Raw genomic sequence first — 24982 nt, 5'->3', positions numbered from 1 at the left:
GATTACAGGCATGAGCCATCATGTCCAGCTTTTTTTTTTTTTCTTTTTCTTTTCTTTTTTTTTTTTGATGGGATCTCATTCTGTCACCCCGGCTAGAGTGCAGTGGCGTGATCACTGCTCACTGCAGCACCCATTTCTGTGTTTGATTTTTTTTTTTTTTTTTTTTTAGTAAATTTAAAAAGTCGTACAGATAAGACTACAATCTAATTTTAGGACATATTTATCACCTGACAAAAAAATACCCATTAGTATTCATCTCAAATCAAATCCCTCCTGACTCCATTTCCTGACAATCATTAATGTACCTTTGCTACTGTAGGTTTGCCTCTTCTGGACATTTCCTATACATGGGGTGATGTGGTCCCTGGCCTTGTGTGTCTGGCCTCTTTCACTCAGTATGATGTGTTCTAGGTTCATTTCCAGCATGCATTGGTACTTCTCTCCTTCCGGCTCTAGATAATATTCCGTTGTAGCGATACACGACCCTTCATTTATCCATTCACCTGTCCGTGGGCATTAAGGTTGCCTTCACTTTTTGACTATTATAAATATTGCCACTATGAAGTCCATGTAGAGTTTTTGTGTGGCTCTATATTTTTCATTTATTTTGACATTCAGTGTTTAAGCAACTTTTTCTCCTTTTGTGATGGAAATAAATACGTTTTTCTACCATGGCTGGGTTTTTTTACCTATAAGTTTAAAATCTTTTAATACTTTTAACTGACTTCTAACAATAAAATTCTACTGGTTACAATAAGCAGATGAATCGCTCTCAAAATTGCATCAATAGGATAAATTTCATTTTTATTTTCATGGCACTCTTTCATGTCAAAAGTAGAAGATATTGTTAGACATAATTGAAATCTCTGCCCATTTGTGTCCCTGAATAATGAAAACCCTCTCATGTGTCTAGACCTGGTCATATTTAATTTAAAGTATTGCAATGATTCATTTATTTGGTTTCATGCCTTGTAATTATACTCAAATGTTGCATCAAAAGGGTGAATTTTCTGAGAATAGAAAGCCTCAGACTCAATGAAAACAAATAATTGAAATGCAAAACACGAGGCCCTTCCTTCACTGAAGTGTAAGATGAAGCTTTCCAGGTGGGGGCAATGGTGCCAGCCTCATGTGCAAACCCAGGGTGTCCGTGACACAGGTCTCAATCCCCAGTCCCCATAAGGCACCCCCACCCACCGAGATCTGCAGGAAGGGGTAACCCCATCCTGGGCATTACAATCGCAAGGAAGGGGTGGTGGGAATAAGAATGGGTTTGCTTTTATGGGTCATGGAGACCCTGAAGGCCTGACCAATCATCTTAAAAATGCAAATATGGAGAGGAAATTGAGGATCATTTTCACCTTAACTCCTGTGACTCATAGAGGGGGCACCAGGAACCCAAGCCGGTGGAACCCTCAGCAGCCAGGACATAGGTGGCTTGGGCTGCTTTACAGAGGTAGATTGAGTCAAGCAATCTGGGGAGTAAATAATATTTCAGGAAATTGTTCAGACCACTTCCAAGCACTATATACCTTCTGGGAACATTTTGGAAGCAGTCATTTAGTGTAAACAGCAAGTAGCTACCCAGCATTTTTATGTATTTATCAAAAATGTTCTACAGAGACTTTTCTAGTGAAAACATCCTCACAACATTAAAAGCTTCTATGTTCTTTGCTGCTGCTTTCACTTAAAGGTGAAAGAAACACCTACACATTCCTAAATATTTTATAAAGACCTTCATTCATAGTCATAATCATGTAGTCTAGATTTTACTCTAATTAGTTCACCATTTGTACATAAGGTGACAGCCATTCATAAAACAAAAACAAAACAAAACATACACACAAAAAATCCCCACGAGACTTCCAGATAGACATGTTTTTCTTTGGGGTCTTAAATAGGAATCCCTGAGACACATCTATTTGTGTAGCTAAAAGCATCTGGGTTTGAATTCAGGTCTAGGCACTAACGGGCTGTTCCCTTTTACGTATTTAATGTTACTTCTTAGTCTTTGTAATTCTGAATCATGAGAACTTATTTGAGCAATTTACGTATCAGTCAACAAAGCAAAAAATAATAATAATAAAATGCCTGTGTGAGGAAATGGGCTGCCCTGGGTAGGGCTGTGCTCCCAAAGGACTCCTTATCCTTAGGCCTGAATGTTAAGCTTTACATGGCTGGGGGATTGCTCTGTCTGGTTTACTGCTGTGACCGAGGGTGCAAGTTGGTGTAGAGCAGATGATCAACAGTTCTTGAATTGATTGAAAGTATAGAGTCTTGCTCCTCAACAACCCACTCCACTTTCTTGTATCACCCCTGGCAAGGGTTTTGTGACATTCTCGAGGGAAGAGTGAGATCTACTTTTCAGTAAATTCATGGTGTATGTGGAGGTTGCTTATTTGGGTTGGGGTTGCTACAGTGAGACAGGAGTGTTGAGTTACCCATTGTTCTATCTATCGAGGAAGTCTGCAGCTAATTTCCAAGCTTGGTCATTTAGTATGAATGAAAACGTGCACATCTTGGTGAAACACAAGGTTCTCAATAGGTGCTCAGCCTAGATGATGAGACTGATGGTCCTACTCAGAGGGCACTTGGATTGCTAAGAGACAAGCACCTCCAGGTAAGAGGAAAATGGACATACATCTGTATTAGTCAGGTATTGATGTAACAATGCTGCGTAACACAACTCAATAACTGAAAACAACAAAAATCTATTCTTGCTCACCCTAGTATGAGTCAGTTGAGAGACATGGTTGGGTGGAAAGAAATATTTTTGAAAAACCAACTAATCCACCAGAACATGTTTCTAATAATTTTTCATATTTTAAAAATTCTTCAAAGAATCCTTCCTTAATATTCCACACATTGGAAAGCTAGTCTTGAAAACTCTCATGCTGCCACACACCTTTACTTCCTAAATTATTTAAGTTTATAATTATACAATTTATTTTGAATATTTTTGAATCAGCATCAATTTTTGACACCAGAAACTAAGTTCAGTCAGGGAAAGTATATTTTATTTTATTTCATTTTTTCATAAGGTGTAGGATTATGTCCAGCATATAGGCATCACCCAACAGTTATTTGATAAGAAAACAAACACATGAATCTTCCTATGAATAGAAAATGTGGTTTCTGGCCCAGCGGCTCACACCTGTAATCCCAGCACTTTTGGAGGCCAAGGCGAGTGGATCACCCGAGGCCAGGAGTTCAAGACCAGCCTGGCCGTTTCTACTAAAAATACTAAAATTAGCCAGGTGTGGTGGTGTGCACTTGTAATCCCAGCTACTCAGGAGGCTGAGACAGGAGAATCACTTGAACCTGAGAGGCAGAGGTTGCAATGACAATGAGCCGAGATAGCACCACTGCACTCCAGCCTGGTGACAACAGTGAAACTCCGTCTCAAAAAAAAAAAAAAAAAAGAAAGAAAGAAAGAAAAGAAAATGTGGTTTCTGAAATACCTGGAGCCAGATATAAATGCTGTCTTGAAATTTACGTATTTATCTTACAATATAATTTGAGCACCAATAGTGTGCCAAACCTGAGACACTGTCTTAATATGACACTCGTGTGTGTTCTAAGTGCCAGATTGAAGTATTTGACTTACATAACATCTCTATTATCATGGAGCTTACATCTGTAGACCAGGAGGTAATCAATGAATAAGACATTCAAAGATTGATTCTAGGTAGGGATGAGTGTTATTAAGAAAATTAATTAGGTCGGTGAGAGAGAGTGATATTGGGGTTAGGGTGGTGATATGGTTTGGGTCTGTGTCCCCACCCAAATCTCCTGTTCAATTGTAGTCTCCCGTGTTGGAGGTGGGGCCTGATGGGAGGTTATTGGATCCTGGGGGTGGTTTCTCGTGGCTGAACACCATTCCCATTGTAGGTATAGTGAGTTGTACCAAATCTGGTCATTTAAAAGCCTGTAGCACCTCCCCCTTCTCTCTTTTTTCGGCTCTGGCCATGTACGATACGCCTGCTTCCCCTTTGCCTTACACCATGATGAAAAGTTTCCTGAGGCCTCCCCAGCTATGCTTCTTGTACAGCCTGTGGAAGCGTGTGCCAATTCAACCTCCTTTCTGTATACAATACCCAGTCTCAGGTGTGCATAACAGTACAAGAACGGACTAATACAGGTGGCTACTTTGGATATTGGAGGCTAAAGAAGGTCTCTGAAGAAGGAATTTATGCTGGAAAATACAGAGGCAGTTGATTCTGGGTGTAGTTAACAGCACATACAAAGGCCTTGGGGTGGGCACGGGTTTCCTGCATTGTAGGATCAGGAGTTAGGTTACTATTGCTGTATATTAGCATGAGGAAGTGAGATCAAGAAATGCACTGGGGGTAGAGCAGTGGCCACATGGGCCGCGGCAGCGAGTTGGGCATATTTTCAGTGTCAAGTGAGGCCCCTTCCACTTTGAAAAGTGGAGTGTCATGACACGGTCTGGGTTTTGTGAAGATGATCCTGCCTGGTGCACAGATGATGGACTATGGGGACGGTTGAGTTAGAAGGCCATGGAGATGATGATGGTCCGGAACAGGGCCGTAGTTGTGGACATGACTTCATAGATGATACTGCCTTATGGCTGACTGAGGTGGGCACCCCCATTCCTGCATTTCACTAAACCTTAAGTCATAAAACCTCACTTTGTGGAAATGGAATGAGGCTCCTCTGAATGTGTCACTTCTAAAAGTTACTGAATGGGAAAACTTAAATTGCCCAGTCCAGCTCTGCACACCCCATGTCCCCTACAGATCACTCTGCCAAGAGTTCTGGGTTGCTTTGGGTGAGAAGCTATGAGAGAGGAGGCAAACAGGAAACCAGAAGCCTCAGGCATGGCCCTCTTAACATCTTGGCCCACTGGAGCTTGAAGACATGAAAGGGCCTTGAAATGTTCTTTGTCGAGCAACTTCTTGGGCATACTTCCCTCCTCTATGAAATCACTAAATGCAGAAATTCTCTGATGAGAATGACAAGGGAGGCCTGGATGTAGTCAGCTCAAAGCCCCCACCCCAAACCAGACGTTGCTGCACATTTGATTAACTCTAGGCTTGGGAGAAAAGATTGGCAATTGCTCCTCTAACCATCTGAATTTTACAAAGAAAGAAATGAAACAGAAACAGACAGTTCACCTTGTAAGATCATACTGGTTTCCTCTATGGAGTCTAGACTAGAAACATGGCTCAGCCCTCTCAAACCCTCTTTTACAATCACAATGATGATTTTTATTGCAATTATTAACATTTACATTGCACCTATTAGGTACCACACACTACTCTAGCAATTGAGCTTTTCTTATTTCATTTAAATTATAAAAGTGCTCAGCAAGACACTTATTTGTAGATTTCAATATTTAAGACTAGGGTAGCCTAACTCAGTGTTACCCGAAGCCTAGGTCATAATCACTGGTTTTATTTGAGGTAATTATTGGTCCATGATTATGTCATTGAATAACATTGAATCATACAGTGGTTCCCATTGCTTTTTCAGTGCAGAGTATTAAAACAGTTTAACATTAGGAAGATTATTGCTAACATCACTTGAGTACTTTATAATCCCACTTTTATCAGGACTACAGCCTGTCTCATTTCAAGAACCATTGACATGGATCAGTCTCAGGATGTGATTTAATAATGTCACCACATTTTCCCTGGCTTGATAGTCCTCTTAACTTTGGTTTATGACAAGCAATTCTAATTTTCTATTCATAATATAATATAAAATATCTTGAAAACTAATCAATTAATGTGGATCTATTGAAAAAATATTTCATGAATAGGACAGGTATTTTATAAATATTGCAAAATTTATAAAAGTGGTTTAAGGAGGTACAGGGATAAGGCCAAAATTATGACTGTAACAGCTGGAGTTTGAGGAAAATGGGGGTAACTTGTTTTCCTCAACTCCCCTCTACATTGCTTAGAGCTAGGAAACACGCCTGCCAAACTCAAGCTCAATGTTTCCTAATGGGCAGTGGTAATGGAAACCTTTGTAGTTTAGAGAATCCTTAGAAAGCTACAGAACATGTGGCTGTCAGGCAGCACCAAAGATGGTTCACAGTGACTCTATTTCCTCTCCCCTTTCCCCTTTTTAAAAGCTGAATTAGTTGCAAAGAGCAAGCGTTCATTCTTTTTTATGGCTGCATAGTATTCCACAGTATATATGTACCACATTTTCTTTATTCAGTCTACCACTGATGGGCACATGGGTTGATTCCATGTCTCTGCCATTGTGAATAACACAGCAGTGAACATGGGAATGCATGTGTCTTTTTGGAGGAATGGCTTATTTTCTTTTGGGTATATACCCAGTAATGGGAAGGCTCAATTGGATGGTAGGTCTGTTTTAAGCTCTTTAAGAAATCTCCAGAATGCTTTTCACAGTGGTGGATGGAGCTGGAAGCCATAATTCTAAGCAAATTAACTCAGGAACAGAAAACCAAATACTGCGTGTTCTCACTTATAAGTTGGAGCTAAACATTGAGCACACATGGGCATAAATATGTGAACAACAGACACTGTGGATTGCTAGAGGGTAGAGGGAGAGGGCAGTGGGTTAAAAAACTACTTCTCAGGTACAATGTTCACTACCTGCATGATGGAATCTATCCTCCAAATCTCAGTATCACACATGTATATTCCCATGTAACAAGTCTGCACATGTGCCCCCTGTATCTAAAGTAAAAGTTGAAATAAAAAAAAACAGAATTGGCACATAAGTAGAGTGAACATATAATTTATGGTCCAGACCAAGACTCTTTGAAAGCAAAAGGAGTCACTCTTATTATTATATCAGGAAAACAGGCCCCTAAAATGCAACTGTACCAAATAAACTGGAATATGTGGTCACCTTACTAGTAAACCCAATTGTTCACCCTATTTGTGAGCAGTCACTCTGAGCTTTAAAGTTAGATTGGGCCTGATGTGGTGGTGACTCAGGCCTGTAATCCCAGCATTTTGGGAGGCCGAGGTGGGCGGATCACCTGAGGTCAGGGGTTTAAGAGCAGCCTGGCCAACATGGTGAAAACCCTGTCTCTACCCAAATACAAAAATCAGTCAGGCATGGTGGTAGGCACCTGTAATCCCAGCTACTCAGGAGGCTGAGGCAGGAGAATTGCTTGAACCTGGGAGGCAGGGGTTGCAGTGAGCTAGGCAACAGAGTGAGACTCTGTCTAAAAAAAACCAAGAAACAAAAACAAAACACACACACACACACAAAAACAGTTAGACTTGTTCCTCATCCCCGAAGAAAAGGTGTAATTGCTGCTTTTATTTGTATATGTAGACGCGGTGACCAATCGTCAGGACAGAATTTCCTCACGCCTGTGGTCTTGACTCTGTTGAGTCTTGAATTGGCTCTGTGGGAACTAATTCTCTTTTTATGGAAATCTCTGTTTAAAACTCAGCCCCTTCCCCTAGTGCCTAGTATGTGCTTTGGGGAGCTGATTTCTGTAACTGGGCCTTGGCTTAGAGCTCTGCGCTGTCCAGACAGAATAAACCGGACGCTTTAGAAATGTTGTTGAAATTCCCTTCAGAGGAAACAGTAGCTTCTGTTTGAAAAGGATCTGACAGAATTCCTCTTGTTCCTAATGTGCCTATGACCGATTGCTCTCACATCCCTTCATTTGTCCCAAACCAGGACAGATTTAGTTTCTTGCAGAACACAATTCCGAAATCTTGAGCTCCACACCCCATCTGTCCCAACGGCACCTGCAGGTTCGTCTTCCTTTTTGAGTTACTCGTTTTCACAGTTCAGCTCTTACAACAAGGAGAAATATTTTAACCAAGACAATCAACGTAACAGCCACAGGATATTGAAAAAAAAGTCTTCTTCCAAAATCATCCAGTCTTCCCTCCTCTATGAATACTTGCATCTTGTTTCTCCATCAACAACAGATGTTTGAAGAGGTAAGTTGGTGGTAAGTGTTGTGTCCTGTGCTGGGGCTAAAATGATGTGATACCGTGACGTCAGAGAATGAGGTTCCTTGTGCATACCAGGTGTTTCAGAGGAACTGAGTAAAGGAAGAGGTGGCTCCCTAGGTGCTGATGGGATGACCCTGTGGCATTTGGAAAAACGGCAGTCTGTTTAACAAGGCCCCGCAAGGCTGTTCATTTCAACCCTGTCCTATTCCCTGGTGACTCAGCCAAGCGAGCCAAGGTGGAAACTGTTTTCAAAGCCTGTTGGTTTAGCGATGCTTTCAAGTTCCCTAAATCTTTAACAGCTGAAGAGTTTTCTGTGGCTCTGAAAATTCTTCAGTGCAAAGACAACCTCTGCTCCTCATTTGTTATCTTCTAGGATGCAAGTGAGGTTTGTTTTTTTTTTCTCACCTCAATTAATTTAGCTCAGGGATTTTATATTTTAATTGAAGTGGCAGTTTTTATAAATATTCATCAAACATTAATAAATTTCCAGGGTCATCAGGCGATGTGTCAAGAATGAAGAACAGGGAAGAGCATGCTTCCTGGAGCAAGCTGCCACTCATGCATATGCATAAGTAGCTCTAGGTCCTAGTAGAGCCCGGCAGTCTAGTGTTCATCTGTTAGTTCAATAAGAATTTACTGAAAGCCAATAGGTATGAGGTGTGTGGATGGGATCTGTGGATGCAGAGTGAGCAAGGCATGTCTACCTACTTACAGCCATATCTTTCTGCAAATGCACCCACCTAACTGTGGTACAGTTACCCCTACACCTACATCATAGCTCTAGCTCGCTGTCAGCATCTATGTATCTTATTAGGGTGGCACAAAATAATCGCAAATTTTGCCATTACTCTTAATTACTTTTAATGGCAGAAACTGCCATTGCTTTTGCACCATCCTAATACATTTACACATACATACACACTGATATATATATACACACACATATCTATTTATATATCTACACAACTATGTATTCGCATATATATCGCAAATACCTACATGCATATATAAGTGCATGTAGGTATTTGCAAATACAATTTTTAAATTTTAAATTTTTGTAGTATGTAGTAGGTGTATATATTTATGGGGTACATGAGACAGGCAATACATAATAATCACAGCATGGAGAAATCCCCTCAAAAGTTTATCCTTTGTATTATTACAAACAATCCAATTATACTCTTTCAGTTATTTAAAAATGTACAATTAAGTTGTTATTGAGTATAGTCACCCTGTTGTGCTATCAAAGGGTAGGTCTTATTCATTCTTTCTAGTTTGTACCTATTAACCATCCTCACCTCCCCCAAAACCCCCCAATCCTTCCCAGCCTCTGCTAACCGTCCTTCTATTCTCTATGTCCATGAGTTTGCTTTTTATATTTAGATCCCACAAGTAAGTGAGAGCATGCAATGTTTGTCTTTCTGTGCCTGGCTTATTTCACTTAACATAATGATCTTCAGTTCTATCCGTGTTGTTGCAAATGACAGCATCTCATTCTTTTTTATGGTTAAGTAGTACTTCATTGTGTATTATAAGTTCTACATTGTCTTTATCCACTCATCTGTTGGTGGACACTTAGGTTGCTTCCAAATAGCTTGTTATCAGTGCTGCAACAAACTGGGAGTGCAGATATCTCTTTAATATACTGATCTCCTTTCTTTCAGGTATATACTCAGCAGTAGGATTGCTGGGTCATATGATAGCTCTGTTTTTAGCTTTTTGAGGAAGCTCCAAATTGTTCTCCATAGTGGTTGTACTAAGTTACATTTCCACCAACAGTGTAAGAGGCTTCTCTTTTCTCTATATCCTTGCCAGCATTTGCTACGGGCTGTCTTTTGGGTATAAGTCATTTTAACTGCGGTGAGACGATATCTCGCTGTTTTGATTGGCATTTCTCTATTTGCACATATATTAAGTATATGTATGACATATGTAGATGATAGATACAGCTATAGGCATAAAATCATAGAAGCAGAACACAAGGCATTGGGGAAAGAGAAGGGGTCAAAGAGTTCATAGCACAAAATGTTGACTGGACAGAATTAAAATTATCCATTCTTTGTATGCTTATCCATTTTGTCAGTCAGGATAAGCCAGGTTTTGCTGTACAACAAATTTCCCACAAATCTTAAATGTTTACAATAGAAAAAGCTTAATTATCCCTTCTATTGCATGTCCACTGTGAATCACTGTGGCTTCACTTAACATCTTTTTCTCTCTGGGACCCAGGATAACAGTGCAGTCACTACCTAGATCATTTCTGGGCATCATGCCAGATAAAAAAGAGGATGTGGGAAAACACAATTTATTTCTAAAAGCGTCTGCTGAAAGTGACCAAAGTTATTGAGGCTCATGTTTTATGGACAAGAGCTTGCACATTCTTGAGTTCAAGAGGTTGAGCATGTATGATTGTCCCATGGGGAAGAGCCATGCATGAAAGGGCACAGAATGTGGGTGAATTCAGGAAGTACAGATCACCTGATTATTATTATTATTATTATTTTTAGACACTCTCTCCCAGTCGCTGCAGTGGTGCGACCTCAGCTCACTGCAATCTCTGCCTCCCAGGTTCAAGCTATTCTCTTGCCTCAGTCTCCCGAGTAGCTGGAACTACAGGCACGTGCCACCACACCTGGCTAATTTTTGTATTTTTAATAGAGACAGAGTTCTGCCATGTTGGTCAGGCTGATATCAAACTCCTGATCTCAGGTGATCTGACCGCCTCGGTCTCCCAATGTGCTGGGATTACAGATGTGAGCCAACACGCCTGGCCAGATCATGTGATTGTAAATTCAGTTGATAGCTTTATTTTCTACCATGATTTCTCACCAAGAGGGATTTCTTAGTTCTCTTTGACTTCCCCATAGAACCAGAAGCCAGTCCAATCCTCTGTGAGATCTCTGAACCATCAGCAAAAAGGAAAAAAGAAATGACATCAGACGACCTCTATGAGCTACTCATTTCTGACTCTTGGCATGAAACAATGGAGAGTAGAGGCTCCACCTCATCCTATTCTAGACCTTTCTAGGGCGACTGTGTTTAAGTACCAGTTTCTTCCTCAATCCTCAAGGGTATATCACAGCCCGAAGAAAAACCGAAACAGAATAAACATGGAAAAGCTGGTTGGAAGGTACTGTGGGTTTGGAGAGCGTTAACCATCTCACCGTTAATCACCATGGGAGACTGAATTTTCTTCTGTTGAGGACCAAAATTGAAACAAAACAAAACAAAAATCCAAGCAGTCCTTCAGAGAGGGAAATCTGAGTTTAATTGATGTCACTAGTTAAAAAGGCGCAGTGAAGTATAAGAAGAAAATAAGATTTTTGCTCAGGCTGCTTAAGATTGTCTCTGGATGAATAAGAACATTGTTTACTGATGAATTCCAGCTACATAATTTGCTCCAACTGATGATAAACATCTTACATGAATGGTGCTGGCTTCCTCCTTCTGAATACCACGTGAGTCCTTTAGAAATATGAGAGAGGCGAACCAAGCAGTCATTTAAAGATTAGCCAAGATAAATGATCAAACAACCAACTCAGGGCAATGGAAGAAAGGCAGTCTGGATTATTGAACAGTTTATAGAAACAGTTGCATATCAATTTTGAATGTATACACTGTTCTGTAATGGAGGAAGGCTGCCAGGTGGATTGCTTTAATCAACATATTGGAAACTATTTGGAGACTACATGATACATTGCATGAGGCCATGGGAGCAATTTCTTCTACACATGTTAAGCACAGTCTCTGTAATAGTAGTGTTAGTAATAGTAGTAGTGTTAACTATTATTGTGTGTGTTCTTCTATGTAATAATAGTGTTAACTATTATTAGTAATAGTAGTGTTAACTATTATTAGTAATAGTAGTGTAAACTATTATTAGTAATAGTAGTGTAAACTATTATTAGTAATAATAGTGTACACTATTATTAGTAATAATAGTGTACACTATTATTACTAATAATAGTGTACACTATTATTACTAATAATAGTGTTAACTATTATTGTGTGTGTTCTATGAAAACGTGCAGTATCCTTCACAGTATACTACGTATTTGACTTCCTCATATACTGTCAGTTATTTTAGCATCTATATGATTTGGGAAGTATGCATAGTCCAAATATGTTCTCTGATTGGCTAAGAGATGAGAGGGAAGTCATTTAATAGGGGCAGCAAGAAGGGGAAAGAATGAGTGGAGAGAGCGGAAAATTAGGACACATAGCTGGCTCCAGAATGTGCAGCATATAGTTCATTGCCACAACCCCCAAATGTTCAGCAAGTCTGATGAAAATCATGAAATGCTTTGTATGAGCTAGCAGTCACCATAGTAATGTTGTATAACAAATGACTCTAAACTTGAGTTTTGCCTATCTTGACTGGAATTAGCTTAATGATTTTTCTGGTCTTGCCTGAGGCCCATTCACCTGTCTGGCAGGGATTTACTGAATGGTTGGCTGACATGGTAGAAGCTCAGCTGGGAAGTCCAGCTCTGCTGCCCATGGTCTTGTTTCCAGAGTGGCCTGGCCCAGGTTTAGGTTCATGTTGGAGGCTGAATACTGACAGCGGAAGCAGAAACATTCAAGATCTCCTGACACCTGGGTGCATTAAGGTTGCATTGTCAGTCCACTTTATTCTGTAGACCAAAGCAAGTCGCAAGGTCACACTGAAGTCAAGGGGTGTAAAAAGGTTGGAAATTAGATTCTCAAAAAGTCAATGGTTGAGGGTTAGGAAGGAGCAGGTAGGCAATAATTCCTCTGTTTGTCTGGCCTGCCCTGTGGGTGGGGAGCTCTCAGCAGCTTGAGAGGAGCAGGAGAGAGGCAGAGAACTGAGAGTACTGTCAGCCAGAAGCTGGCCAGAGCAAACCAGAATGGGCAGTGACAGCCTGTGAAACATCTGCTGTATATGCCTGTACCTCTCTGTTGTATCTGCCTGAAGACCTCCCTCTACTTCGTTTGCTTGGCCTGCTTTGAATTGCCCTGAGACTTCAGATTAAATTCTAAGGAATATCTTTCCACCCTGGATATTCTGGTTTTTGCCTGTGCTATAATATCTGAGTTTCTTGACTCTCTCACAACACTGCTCATACTGCCATTTAATTGCCTGTGTGTTTGACTGTGGTCCAACTTAGGCAATCCCCAATTAAAAGCAGGAGTTTTCCTATGTTGTTCGCCACCGCTGAGTTGCATGGTGACTGGCACATAGCAGGCACACAGTGGATATGTTTTTAAATTTTATTTTCTTCTGGTAAAAACACGTAACACGAGATCCACTCTGTTAACAAATATTTAAGTGTATAATAAAATACTGTAAAGCCCAGGTACAGTATTTGATGCATTCTGAATAGCATTTAGCCAAGTTTTCCAGCACATATGTAAACTCAATTTTATGACAAGCCTGAGTTAAATTTCCCACTAGATTCTGAATAAATAGTTCACATTTTCTCATCAGGCATTTTACCTACATGAATTTTGGAAAAAGCGTCTTCTGTCTGTTGGGTACAGAAACCGCCTTTCAGGACAATAAAATGGAAAGTGTGGAACAGCCAGAAATCAAGCAGTAAGAAGACAAACTTCCCCCTAAAAATTTGATTTCTAAAAATATGTGCATTGTATGTCTCCTTGTATTAACTAATTCATGGAAAATATGTTGTTGTTAAATAAAATAATATATGACAATAATCTGTAGACATATAATGATTTTCTCTTTCATGCTTGGTTAGGTAAAGAGTTTGCCAAAATGTGCTGTAAAATATGTGATTATTATTATTAGGATAAAGAACATGTGAGTACTTGATGCAAGCTGCTGCTTTGTAATAATTAGGACACAGAATCCAGGGGAGGAGTCAGTCACGCACATCAGCCTTAGACTCTGAGCCCAAGCAAGGTGATTACAATTATGATGATCCATTATTCCACTGTGAAGTTAGGTAGGGGGTCTATTGAGAAGTTCAGGAAGATCTTGCTCAGGGAAATCATCTTCTCCAACTAACTTGCCAAGCCTGATTCCTGATTTTACCTTTCACTATATAACATACCTACCCACTCTTTATACCCAAGTGTCTTACCCAGGGGTGGAGAACTGAAACACCTTCCTGAACCAGGTAAGTAACTTCAATGCATGCTCTGTTCCTGAGCCTTAGACAACTTCATCCTGTTGGAATGTTGATTTAATGTAGCCAGGCTCTGTTGTTGTAGTAGAGATTCCAGAAATAGAAATATTTGGTTTACCAGTCTCCTGACAGTCTTTGTTCTCATCTGCCCTTGTTTTTTGTGAATTCTATTTGCATCTGTATCTCTGCTTAATTTCCACCACGTTGGTCCCAAACCCTCCCGGCCAGTTTGTCTTGTGATTTCTCTCTCCACCTTATAGACTATTTTAGGAACAGGCCATGTGAAATTTATCTCTGATGTCTCAGAATGATTAGTTATACTTATTTCCATCTGTCTTTCTCAGAAAATAATTGTTCATATTTTAAGACATCTTTGTTATTGGGAAGTTATAATTTCAAAAGTTTATGACAATTCTAAAAAAACACCTAAAGGGTGTCATGATCATGGTTTTAGTTAAAAAGAGTAATCATGAATAGTAATAATTATTAGGGGCTTATGAGATGCCAGGCTGCAGGCTAAGGATTTCGCTTGCTGTCTCTTATTTGATCAACACAGCAGTCTTACGAGAAAGGTCCTGTTATTATCTTAATTCTATATATTGTGAATTAGGAAAAAAAATTGAATTGGGGAAAAATCATGAGTGACTTTGAAAAAGATAAAAAAAGATTACTGGATACCTTTGGTGGGAAACTAGGCAATTTTGAGTTATTTGATTCTGTGGTGGTTGTATTAGTTCGTTTCTGCACTGCTATAAAGAAATACCTGAGACTGGGTAATTTATAAGAAATGAGATTTAGTTGGCTCATGGTTCTGCAGGCTATACAGGAAGCATAGCGGCTTCTGCCTCTGGGGAGGCCTCAGGAAACTTACAATCATGGCAGAAGGCGAACAGGAAGCAGGCACATCTCACATGGCCAGAGCAGGAGCAAGAGAGAGACGGGGGAGGTGCTACACACTATTAAACAACCAGATCTCAAGAGGACTCTGTCAGGAGAACAGCATCAAGGGGGATGGTGCTAACCTATTCGTGAGAACCCGCCCCCATGACGCAGTCACCTCCCACAGGGCCTCACCTCCAACACTGGGGATCACAGTTTGACATGAGATTTGGGTGGGGACACAGATCTAACCCATATCAGTGGTCTTTCTCCCTTTCATTGTTTTTCAGCCAATTTATAGCTCTGTAAATTGTAGAATACTTATAGTAATGCAAACTATTCTTGCCCATAAAAATGCAACTTTTGTCTGAAGGAGAGTCAGTTGATTATTACATAGATATTGACTAGTTTTGACATTTTTTTTTTTTTTACCTATTAAGCATATTTATTTCATCATTCCTGGTGGTTTATCTATGTGTCTTTAGATTCTCCTGTGAACCAGTTATTGCCTCTTGCTGGCTTTCTCATTGATTAGTGATTTAATTGATGTGGTTGAAATATGTTCATCTTATATCTGTATGAGGCTCATGATTATACCTTTTTCCACAATTTCTGTTATTCTCTCCCTCCTTTTCCTCCCTCCCACCTTCCCTCTTAGAGAAAGTATTTATTAACACATAGAGGAGGTGGATTATATGGATGCAAAAATATTAAGAGAAAGATCTTGGATTTAAGGTTTAAGCATGGCTAGGTCTAATAAAAAAAAACACTGTCATCTTAACCACCTTATCTTACATTCTATAAATCTTTCCTGAGAAGCAAGTTAGACAGAGGAGTTTAAATATCTGCATTCTGATGCAATGCTCAAAACTTTCATGATCCTTCACAAGAAGTCAGTTCTTGTTTTAAGTGAGTTTCCTTCTGATTAGTTCAGGCTGCTAAACATAAACAGAGTGGAAGAAAGATGTTTTGTAGTGTATTTACTCATTGACTGAATATTATCTGTGAAGAACTGCATGCTGTTATGTTCCAGAAACCATACCAAATTCCCTGTTTGGGGAATGACAGTCATTAAAACCATCTACACTGGGGGAAAAATCCTAATGCAGATGGAATTCATCCAGGTGGATTCTGAAAACGTCATGAAGAGTCTCCCCACATTCCCAGGATATAAGCTTTATGTGCAGCAATTACACGAATGGATATAGAGACCCAAGCTGCTGTGGATCTGCAGGACCTGAGTGGAAGTTTGTTTATTTTTATTTTTATTTTTCCTGCACAGCCTCTGTCACCACTGTCCTCCTGGCAGCATCCTGAATTGCGAAGAGCCACCCCCCGCCAGACATTCAGTGACCTAGACTCAGACCTCCGGGGAAGGACACAGTCTCCAGGCTCAGCCAGTAGGCAGGGGACTGTGACAGAAAGGGACATGTGGCCAAGTCCCTCTGGTGAGATACAAACCTGGACTTTGGCCAAACCTGGTGAGAAAGAGGTTTAATCTCAAAATCAATCACGCTCTTCCTTTCCCCCCTCCAGCTCCCTTTCCCCACTCCCTGCCTTCTGCTGTGGTTGTTAAGCTGATAGGACGTAAAGGCCTCCACCTGGAGCCAGCTTGCCTGAAATAATGCGGCCAAGAGGAAATCAGATCCACGTGGTGAGGCCAGGCTGGGCTGACTGAGTGCTAACAGCATTGTCTGAACAACGCAGTCTCTCCATGTTGAACCTGGCCTTCAGCTTTTCAGACACTGCAGTTGACTAGTGGAGGAGAGAACTTGGATAATTCATTCTCCCATTTGCTTCGTGCCTCACCTGGGTCCTGCCAGTGGCTCTGCACAGCCACAGTTACGGTGGGCAGTGCATCTTCCCAGGTACTTACCTCCCAAATACCTTTTCCCCCTACTTGATCCTGAGCATGATAGAGACTTTCTATACCTTCCAGGTCCTGGAAGGTGGCTTGACAGTCCTTGATTCTCTAATCCTGCCCAGGTTTTCTGTAAATAGGCCCTTTGTTAAATTCTTTTCACTACACTTTCTGTGAATGTCATCCTGTCTTCTCGGGGCCCAAATTGATACAGGAAGTTGCCACTTTCAAGACCTATGGACTGGCTGTTGGAAAATTGCCCACGGACAGTCCCCACGAGCATGGGAACAGATGGCCGTCTCTGTGTTGGACGCCAGGAGAAGCTGTTGGCTTACATTGAAGGGATAGATTATAAAAAGCTATGATTCTTCAAACACTAGAGTCATAGGCAGTAGAATGAGATGCTCAGATGCTGAGACTTTTGGACTGAAGCAAACCATCAGCCCTAGATTTTAGTCTTTCTTTTCCCGCTTGGCTTTGGAGGCAAACACTCAATGGAACCACTGACTGATTTACCAGAGCGATTTAGCTGGTTTCCGCTTTCTCTCAAAATTCTCTCTCTCTCTCTCTCTATCTATCTCTATCTCTCTCTCACCTCCCCGTTTCCCTCTCTCCCTGGGCAACACACACACAAAGGTGAATTTGAGTAACTTAAATTTATCTACGATGAAACTGAATTGAATGTAATAAGCTCCATCATTATTTATTTATTTATTTTTTAATTTTTATTTTATATATTTTTTGAGACGGAGTCTCACTCTGTTGCCCAGGCTGGTGTGCAGTAGCGTGATCTCGGCTCACTATAATCTCCGCCTCCCAGGTTCAAGAAATTCTCCTGCCTCAGCCTCCCGAGTAGCTGGGACTACAGGCACATGCCGCCACGCCCGGCTAAATTTTTTGTATTTTAGTAGAGACAGGGTTTCACCATGTTCTCCAGGCTGGTCTCGAACTCCTGAGCTCAGGCAGTCTGCCTGCCTTAGTCTCCCAAAGTGCTGGGATTACAGGCATGAGCCACCGTGCCCAGTCCCCACCCTCTTAAGTTCTTCCCTGAGGAAGCTCAAGACTGCTGAAAAAGTCTACTGCTTGTCCCAGCCGAGTCCTGACTATATGCCCCTGCCTTTCTTTTCTCAAAGCATTCGCTTGAGAAAACTTGCCATTGTAAATTCTATCTCTGCTCTTTTAAGGATGTCAATCTTCTCCCGGACTTCTCCCAGGTTTTCAACCTAGAAGCATCTTTCTCCTGGACCTGGAAGCGATCCCTTTGAAACACAGTCATAAAGACAGGGCCTCTGTCTCCTGGGTCCTGTGGGAAGGTAGGAGCCTAACTCGGATAAGTGCCATTTAGCAAACACGGGTGGCCTAATCACATCCAATGCTCCCCTTAATATCCTTCTGTACTTTTCACTTAGCACACCCTGGAATTTTAAAAGCCTCCTGCCTTTTGTATCACTGAAGGTGAACTCACTTGATACTGAAATCTCCCTCCTCTTCAACAGTTGTATGTATAAAATATGTCTTACTTTTTTTTTTTTTTTTTTTGAGATAGAGTCTCACTCTGTCACCCAGGCTGGAGTGCAGTGGCACAACCTTGGCTCACTGCAACCTCCGCCTCCTGGGTTCAAGTGATTCTCTGGCTTCAGCTTCCCAAGTAGCTGGGATTACAGGCACACACCACCACACCTGGCTAATTTTTATATTTTTAATAGAGACAGGGTTTCATCATGTTGGCCAGGCTGGTCTCGAACTCCTGACCTCTGGTGATCCACCCGCCTCGGCCTCCGAAAATGCTGGGATTACAGGCATGAGCCACTGTACCCAGCCCAAATTATGTCTCACATTTTAAACAAGAGTCTGGCTTTCTGCTGTTTGACACTTCACACATAGTAGAAGTTAAATAAGTACTTGCTAAATAAATGAATAAGTAATTGTTTCCTAAGGGAAACAACCAAGTTTCCTCATGTGAAACACTGCAAGATACTAAGTGCATAATAAATGCTTAATAAATACCGATGGATGGGGAACTGGTTGTGGAGCCCTTGACTCTAGGTTCTGTGTCTGTCTTTGCCACAGAGTCTTCAGGTGACCTTGGGAGTTCATGCTTCCTCTCTAAGCCTTCGACCCCAAGCTGAAACAGTGGAGCTGCTGGAGATGGTACTGGGTGCCCCTGCTAGCTGAGACATTGCACGACTTTTGGGACACGAGGTTCTGCCACTCTGATCAGTCGTCATCACCGTGTGTGCACAAGAGAACCCTGCAGAGCTTGCCGTGGTGCGTCCACGCAGCCGCCTTGTTCCTGGCAGCCCAGAGGCTGCACTGCCCACTCCCAACGCCTCCTCCCGCTTCCTTCACGAGGAGCGCAACGCTCCGGCAATGCTCGTCCTTGGGCATTTTAATTAACTAACCACTCAGCCTTTTATTTGTCAAACACACATTTACAATTAGCTCTATTTGGCTTCCTAGCTTCCCAATTGAACATGAAGAAGAATTAACTAATTAAACTAATACATCTATTATTTAAGGTTTGTTTACCTTTCTCAAAATTTTGAGGAACACTGGTTCTTTTCCAATCGTTGGTTAAAAAGCTAATTATAGAAAAGGACCTAGTTTGTAGACAGAGCACAGAATGTGGGCTGCACACAGGTCAGTTCTTTTTATTTTTTTATTTTTGAGACACAATCTCGCTGTATTGCCCAGGCTGGAGTGCAGTGGTGCGACCTCCGCTCACTGCAACCTCTACCTCCCAGGTTCAAGTGATTCTCCTGCCTCAGCCTCCTGAGTAGCTGGGATTACAGGTGCAGGCCACCAGGCCCAGCTAATTTTTGTATTTTTAGTAGAGTCGGGATTTCACCATGATGGCCAGGCTGGTCTTGAATTCCTGACCTTAAGTGATCCACCCACCTCGGCCTCCCAAAGTGCTGGGATTACAGGTGTGAGCCACCATGCCTGGTCACACACAGGTCAGTTCTGAAGGCAGACTTTCAGATCTTCAGGGTTTGCTGATTCTGTCACTGAGAAAGCCCTCTTAGGATATGTGGATCAGCTGGTCCAGGCGGTGGAGCAAATGTTGCACGGGAATCTCAGATGTGGAGTGAAACCAACCTGTCAGGAAACTCAGGCCCATGCCTCACTTTGAGCTCTGCAATGCCTTTGTCTCCGTGATCCATTAGACATGTGAGTCTGGAAAAGTTAATCAACACTTTGGGCCCCAGAACCTTTTCCCATGAAATGCAGAATAAAGTACTCTTATCTGAGAATTGCTGAATGATTGTGTACCATCCCCTGTGTCAATGAATATTAGCTGATTTCCAGGATTCTTAGCTGCAGAGAAGGGTAATAGAAAGTAGATACATTATTGATTAAGTAACAGCTTTATAGGTATAAGAAATACTACTCTATTAAAGGTTAATATATTTTATTATGTTAGTGTGTTTGTTTATGTGTAAAACAATGCTAGAAAACTAATGTGAAAATATGGGCAAGTCAGAGCCAAATAAAATACTTTATTCTTCCTTCCCACTTTTCACAGCTACAGCCATTCAAACCTCGAATCCTTGGAATCCTGGTGTGGGAAAAGTCAAGTGAAAATGCCCAGGAAACTCTGATTGCTGCAGAGACATTGAGGGAATCAGCGAATCTGGCAATGAGGTTCTTACTGCAACCCCTAGAGGCAGCTGTCTTAATGAAGATGTGGGAACAAGGAGGCCTACTGCAGAGAAAAAAGGTGGTTGCTATGGTTTGGCTGTGTCCCCACCCAAATCTCATCTTGAATTGTAGTTCCCATAATCCTCTCATGTCCTTGGAGGGACCCAGTTTCATGGGGTAATCGAATCATGGGGGCAGTTTCCCCCATGCTTTTCTCATGACAGTGAGTGAGTTCTCACAAGACCTGATGTGTGTGTGTGTGTGTGTTTTTTGTTTTTTTTTTTTTTGTCACCCAGGCTGGAGTGCAGTGGTGCCATCTCAGCTTACTGCAACCTCTGACTCCCTGGTTCAAACGATTCTCCTGCTTCAGCCTCCCGAGTAGCTGGGATTACAGGTGTGTGCCACCACGTCTGGGGTTTCACCATATTGGCCAGGATGGTCTCGATCTCCTGACCTCATGATCCGCCCGCCTTGGCCTCCCAAAGTGCTGGGATTACAGGCATGAGCCACTGCGCCCGGCCTCTGATGGTTTCATAAGGGGCTTCCCCCTTCGTTTGGCTCTAATTCTCTCTCCTGCCACCCTGTGAAGACGTGCCTTCCGCCATGATTGTAAGTTTCCTGAGGCCTCCCCAGCCATGTGGAACTGTGAGTCAATCAAACCTCTTTTCTTTATAAATTACCCAGTCTTGGGTATTTCTTCATAGCAGAGTGAGAACGGACGAATACAGTGGGGGAGAGAGTTGCTGTGTTTATATTTTATGTGTTAAATGCTCTTGGATGATCTTCACTCCTCAGAATTCTCTTGGGTTCTCAGCTTTCCTTAGTTTTCCAGGAGCATTGTTTGATATTTTCACTGAATGTGTTTATACCTTTTTCTTTATGAATAAAATCTGGGCAAATCAATTATCTTAAAATAATGTCCTCTAATTTCTAGATTAAGGACTCATTAACTCAATATTTTTAGATGTATTTTTGATACTAATTGGTTGTTTGCTTTTCTGCTTGTCTTCCTGAAATGCAGTTCTCACTTCTTCTGGGATTGAAATTAATTACTATTCAAAGGACATTGACAGAAGTTGAGTAATAATACTAAGCATAGTCTACTCTTAGTATTATTTCCTTCATATCAGCAGGTCTCTTATTCAGGTTATGAGACTGCTTTGAAATTAGTGGAGAGAAAAGTTAATGCTAAACTAATATTTGTTTTTTTGCAAATAAAGGAGATAAGTCATTTCAATGTCCCTGATAGTTCCATCTAGAACTAGAGATCACAGGTGATGAAGGAGATGATAATGATGGTGATAATAAGGATGGCAGTAATGAGAAAAGCTTCAATTAACTGGGTGTCTAATTTGGTACATGTCTCAATCAGAATAGAATAGTAAGTGCTTTTCAAAGAGAATTCAGATGACCAGCACCATCAGCATTGCATGGGATCCTGTTAGAAATGCAAATTTTGGACCCCAACACAAGACCTACTATACTGCAATGTTGGGGAGTTGAGCCCAGAGATATGGGTTTTAGTAATTCCTCAAATGATTCTTATGCATGTTTAAGTTGGAGAAATAGTGACTAAGTAATGATGTGGCAACAAACAAGCCCAGAATCTCAGTGACGTAAACCTCCGAGATTTATTCACTGATCACACTGTGGGTCCTTATGGGTCATCTGCTGTCTGCTCACCACGTCACTCAGGGACCTAAGCTGATGGTGCAGCCCCACATGGAAACTGCTGGTGGCTATGGCAGAGGAAAAGAAAAAGAGAGAAAATATGCTCTGCTTCTGGCTGTCAACATTTCAGCCAGGAGTATGCCCTTCCAGTCAATTAGAAGCCACACTCCACACTTAAATCTACTGTTACTGCATCCTTGACAACGATCTTCTTCCCTGAAACGTCTCCTGTGTGATGGATTGAGGGTGCAAATACCGATGGCTTTCTATTTCTCTTCTTTTCTCATCTCAACTCAAACTAAACATTTTTTTCAGAAAAAGAAGAAGAACAAAGGATCTCCACAGATTAATGCTTGGGTTTATTCTTTGAATGTTTGATTCTTTTATAGTTTGATTTGAGATAAATCCTGGTGATGCTAATTCCCAACATAAAATGTCATCTGAGTTTAAATGGGTGACAGTGTTTTCTTCATTTAAGATGCTCTTTTATGACCATAAGATAATTATAAAGAACGGGGTGCTTTGTTTGGCTTTATGGAAGCAGCGATCATAATCACAATAAAACACAGTTATCTTTGCCTCACTTGACCCTACCTTAGAGTATGCTTCACACAGAAGTGCTAGGGGATTGGGGCTTAAGGCGATCACAAAATGCTTTCTAAATGGCTCACCAGAAATAAAGAAAAAAAGACGATGAAAGAAAGAATTTAGTTCTATGCAGATTCTTTTTTATTTTGTTGAAAGACGCATTTTTTCTCCTGCTAAAAATTACCAATTCATTTCCTCTAGAGCTTGAGGCACCACGACACAGAAACCAAGGACACATGACTTCAGATACTTAAGAAAACTCATGTCATCAAATCACATCAAGAACATTGGATGGCACATCAAGACCTTCGTAATAAGGTGGGTGTGGATCTCAGCTATCACACCCAGATTGAGGAACAATTCCCAAAGTGATTTTATTTTTAGTCGTACATCTTGTCTTTGTTCCCGTCTGAACTCCCATTCCTCAAGAATGGCAGAAACCCAATCTCAGCTCTTGCAGGGCCGCTATTCTGGTTCTGAGCCCGTGACTAAGGATTAGAGATTCTTTGTCCTGCTGAGACATCTGGTCTGAACAAGCAGGTATCCTCTATGCCAGGGCTAGGATTTAAATACTGGCCTCATTCCAAAATTTACTTTCTATTCTCCTTCTCTGCATACTTGGGTAGTTTGATTTGAGCTAAGCAGAAGCAGCAGCTCTCATTAATTGGAACCTGGTTCTGCTGCCTTGTCCTGCCATTGTAACACTAAAGTCCTGTTTCTCTGTTTTCATGAGCTCCTGGGTTTGGTACACGTTCCTTTTTCACTGCAACGTGTCAAAGCCTATTAAAATTTTGTGTGTGAATTTTACTATCCAACTTCTTTTTTTTTTCTTTTTCTTACCAATGAGTGCATTCATATCTTGTGTCTTTGGTCTTACACTCCTAATAACTTTGTAAAGTGGGTTAGGCAGGTACATTCATTTACAAATAAAAGAACTGAGGTGCTAACATTTTCTGGATTTGCATTTCTTAAAGGCAGAGTGGGGAGGTAGCAAAAGCTGTCCTGGGGACCAGCCCAGTTCTTTTTGATCCAGTGCTGTTACAAGCATTCAATCTATCTTTTACTCTCTAGTTTTCTTTTTGCTTTACTCTAGTTTGTTTTCAATAATCTTGGGAATTACACATTTTTTTTCTTTTTGAGACTGAGTCTCGCTCTGTCACTCAGGCTGGAGTGCAGTGGTGCGATCTTGGGTCACTATATCCTCTACCTCCCGGGTTCAAGTGATTCTGCCACCTCAGCCTCCCAAGTAGCTGGGATTACAGGCACGCACCACCATGCTCAGCGAATTTTTGTATTTCTAGTAGAGATGGGGTTTCACCATGTTGACCAGGCTAGTCTCAAACTCCTGACCTCAGGTGATCTGCCCGCCTTGGCCTCCCAAAGTGCTGGGTTACAGGTGTGAGCCACCACACGTGGCTGGGAATTACACATATTTTAAAAGTGAATTTTAATTTTATTCACTTTAAAAATGTTGTGCATCATGCAATAGAATTAAGTTATCACTGTCTCTTCTTCTTTGAAATTTTATGCCCAAAAATGTCATGCATGCTTGTAATAGACCCAAATGTGGGCAAGAACTACAAACGTAATCAAAACAAAGACATTTCTGAGAATTCTACCCCAGCCCAGCTTTGGTAAAAACATGAATAGGTTACAGTTAAGTAAGACAATTCTAGAATAAGGTAACACTGTGTTTCAGTCTTACTGCTGGTTGACCTTGGATAAGTTAATAAACTTCTGTTTTCTCAGCTCACTCTGTAAAATGTGGAGACTGGTAGTATACACAGAATAAGGTAAAACTGTGTTTGAGTCTTACTGCTGGTTGAACTTGGATGAGTTAATAAAATTCTGTTTCCTCAGCTCATTCACTGTAAAATATGGAGACTGGTAGTATATATACCCTCAAAAAAAGTTATTATGAGGGTTCAAGAAAGTGGCCCTTGCAGAATGCACAGAGCAGTACTTGTCACATAGAGGCACTCATCAGTATTATCTGTGTATCATCAAGATCATCATCATCACCATCACCATGCTGATCACCCTTTCAACCATGGAATGCTGCTGACATAAGCAAGTGACAAGTCAGATTCTGCTTGACGTCCTGGTGCTGTGGCTCACGCCTGTAATCCCAGGACTTTGGGAGGCCGAGGCGGGCAGATCGCGAGGTCAGGAGTTTGAGACCAGCCTGGCCAACATGGTGAAACCCTATCTCTACTAAAAATACAAAAATTAGCTGGACGCAGTGGCACGTACCTATAATCCCAGCTACTTGGGAGGCTGAGGCAGGAGAATTGCTTGAACCT

At 41.3% G+C, this 24982-nt stretch overlaps 1 long non-coding RNA gene across 1 annotated transcript; it reads left to right on the top strand.

The window, feature by feature from the left end:
* Nucleotides 1–16378: 16378 nt before the first annotated feature.
* Nucleotides 16379–19198, top strand: LOC134807444 (uncharacterized). The gene is made up of 3 exons (XR_010147915.1): nucleotides 16379–16785; nucleotides 17993–18091; nucleotides 18849–19198. It is a non-coding gene; the product is annotated as an uncharacterized LOC134807444 (long non-coding RNA).
* The last annotated feature ends 5784 nt before the right edge of the window (nucleotides 19199–24982 follow it).

Source organism: Pan troglodytes, chromosome 10 (assembly GCF_028858775.2).
Source record: "Pan troglodytes isolate AG18354 chromosome 10, NHGRI_mPanTro3-v2.0_pri, whole genome shotgun sequence".
NCBI classification, from domain to species: domain Eukaryota; kingdom Metazoa; phylum Chordata; class Mammalia; order Primates; family Hominidae; genus Pan; species Pan troglodytes.
The sequence above is the reverse complement of the archived record's forward strand: the minus strand, read 5'-3'. Positions and strand labels throughout refer to the sequence as shown.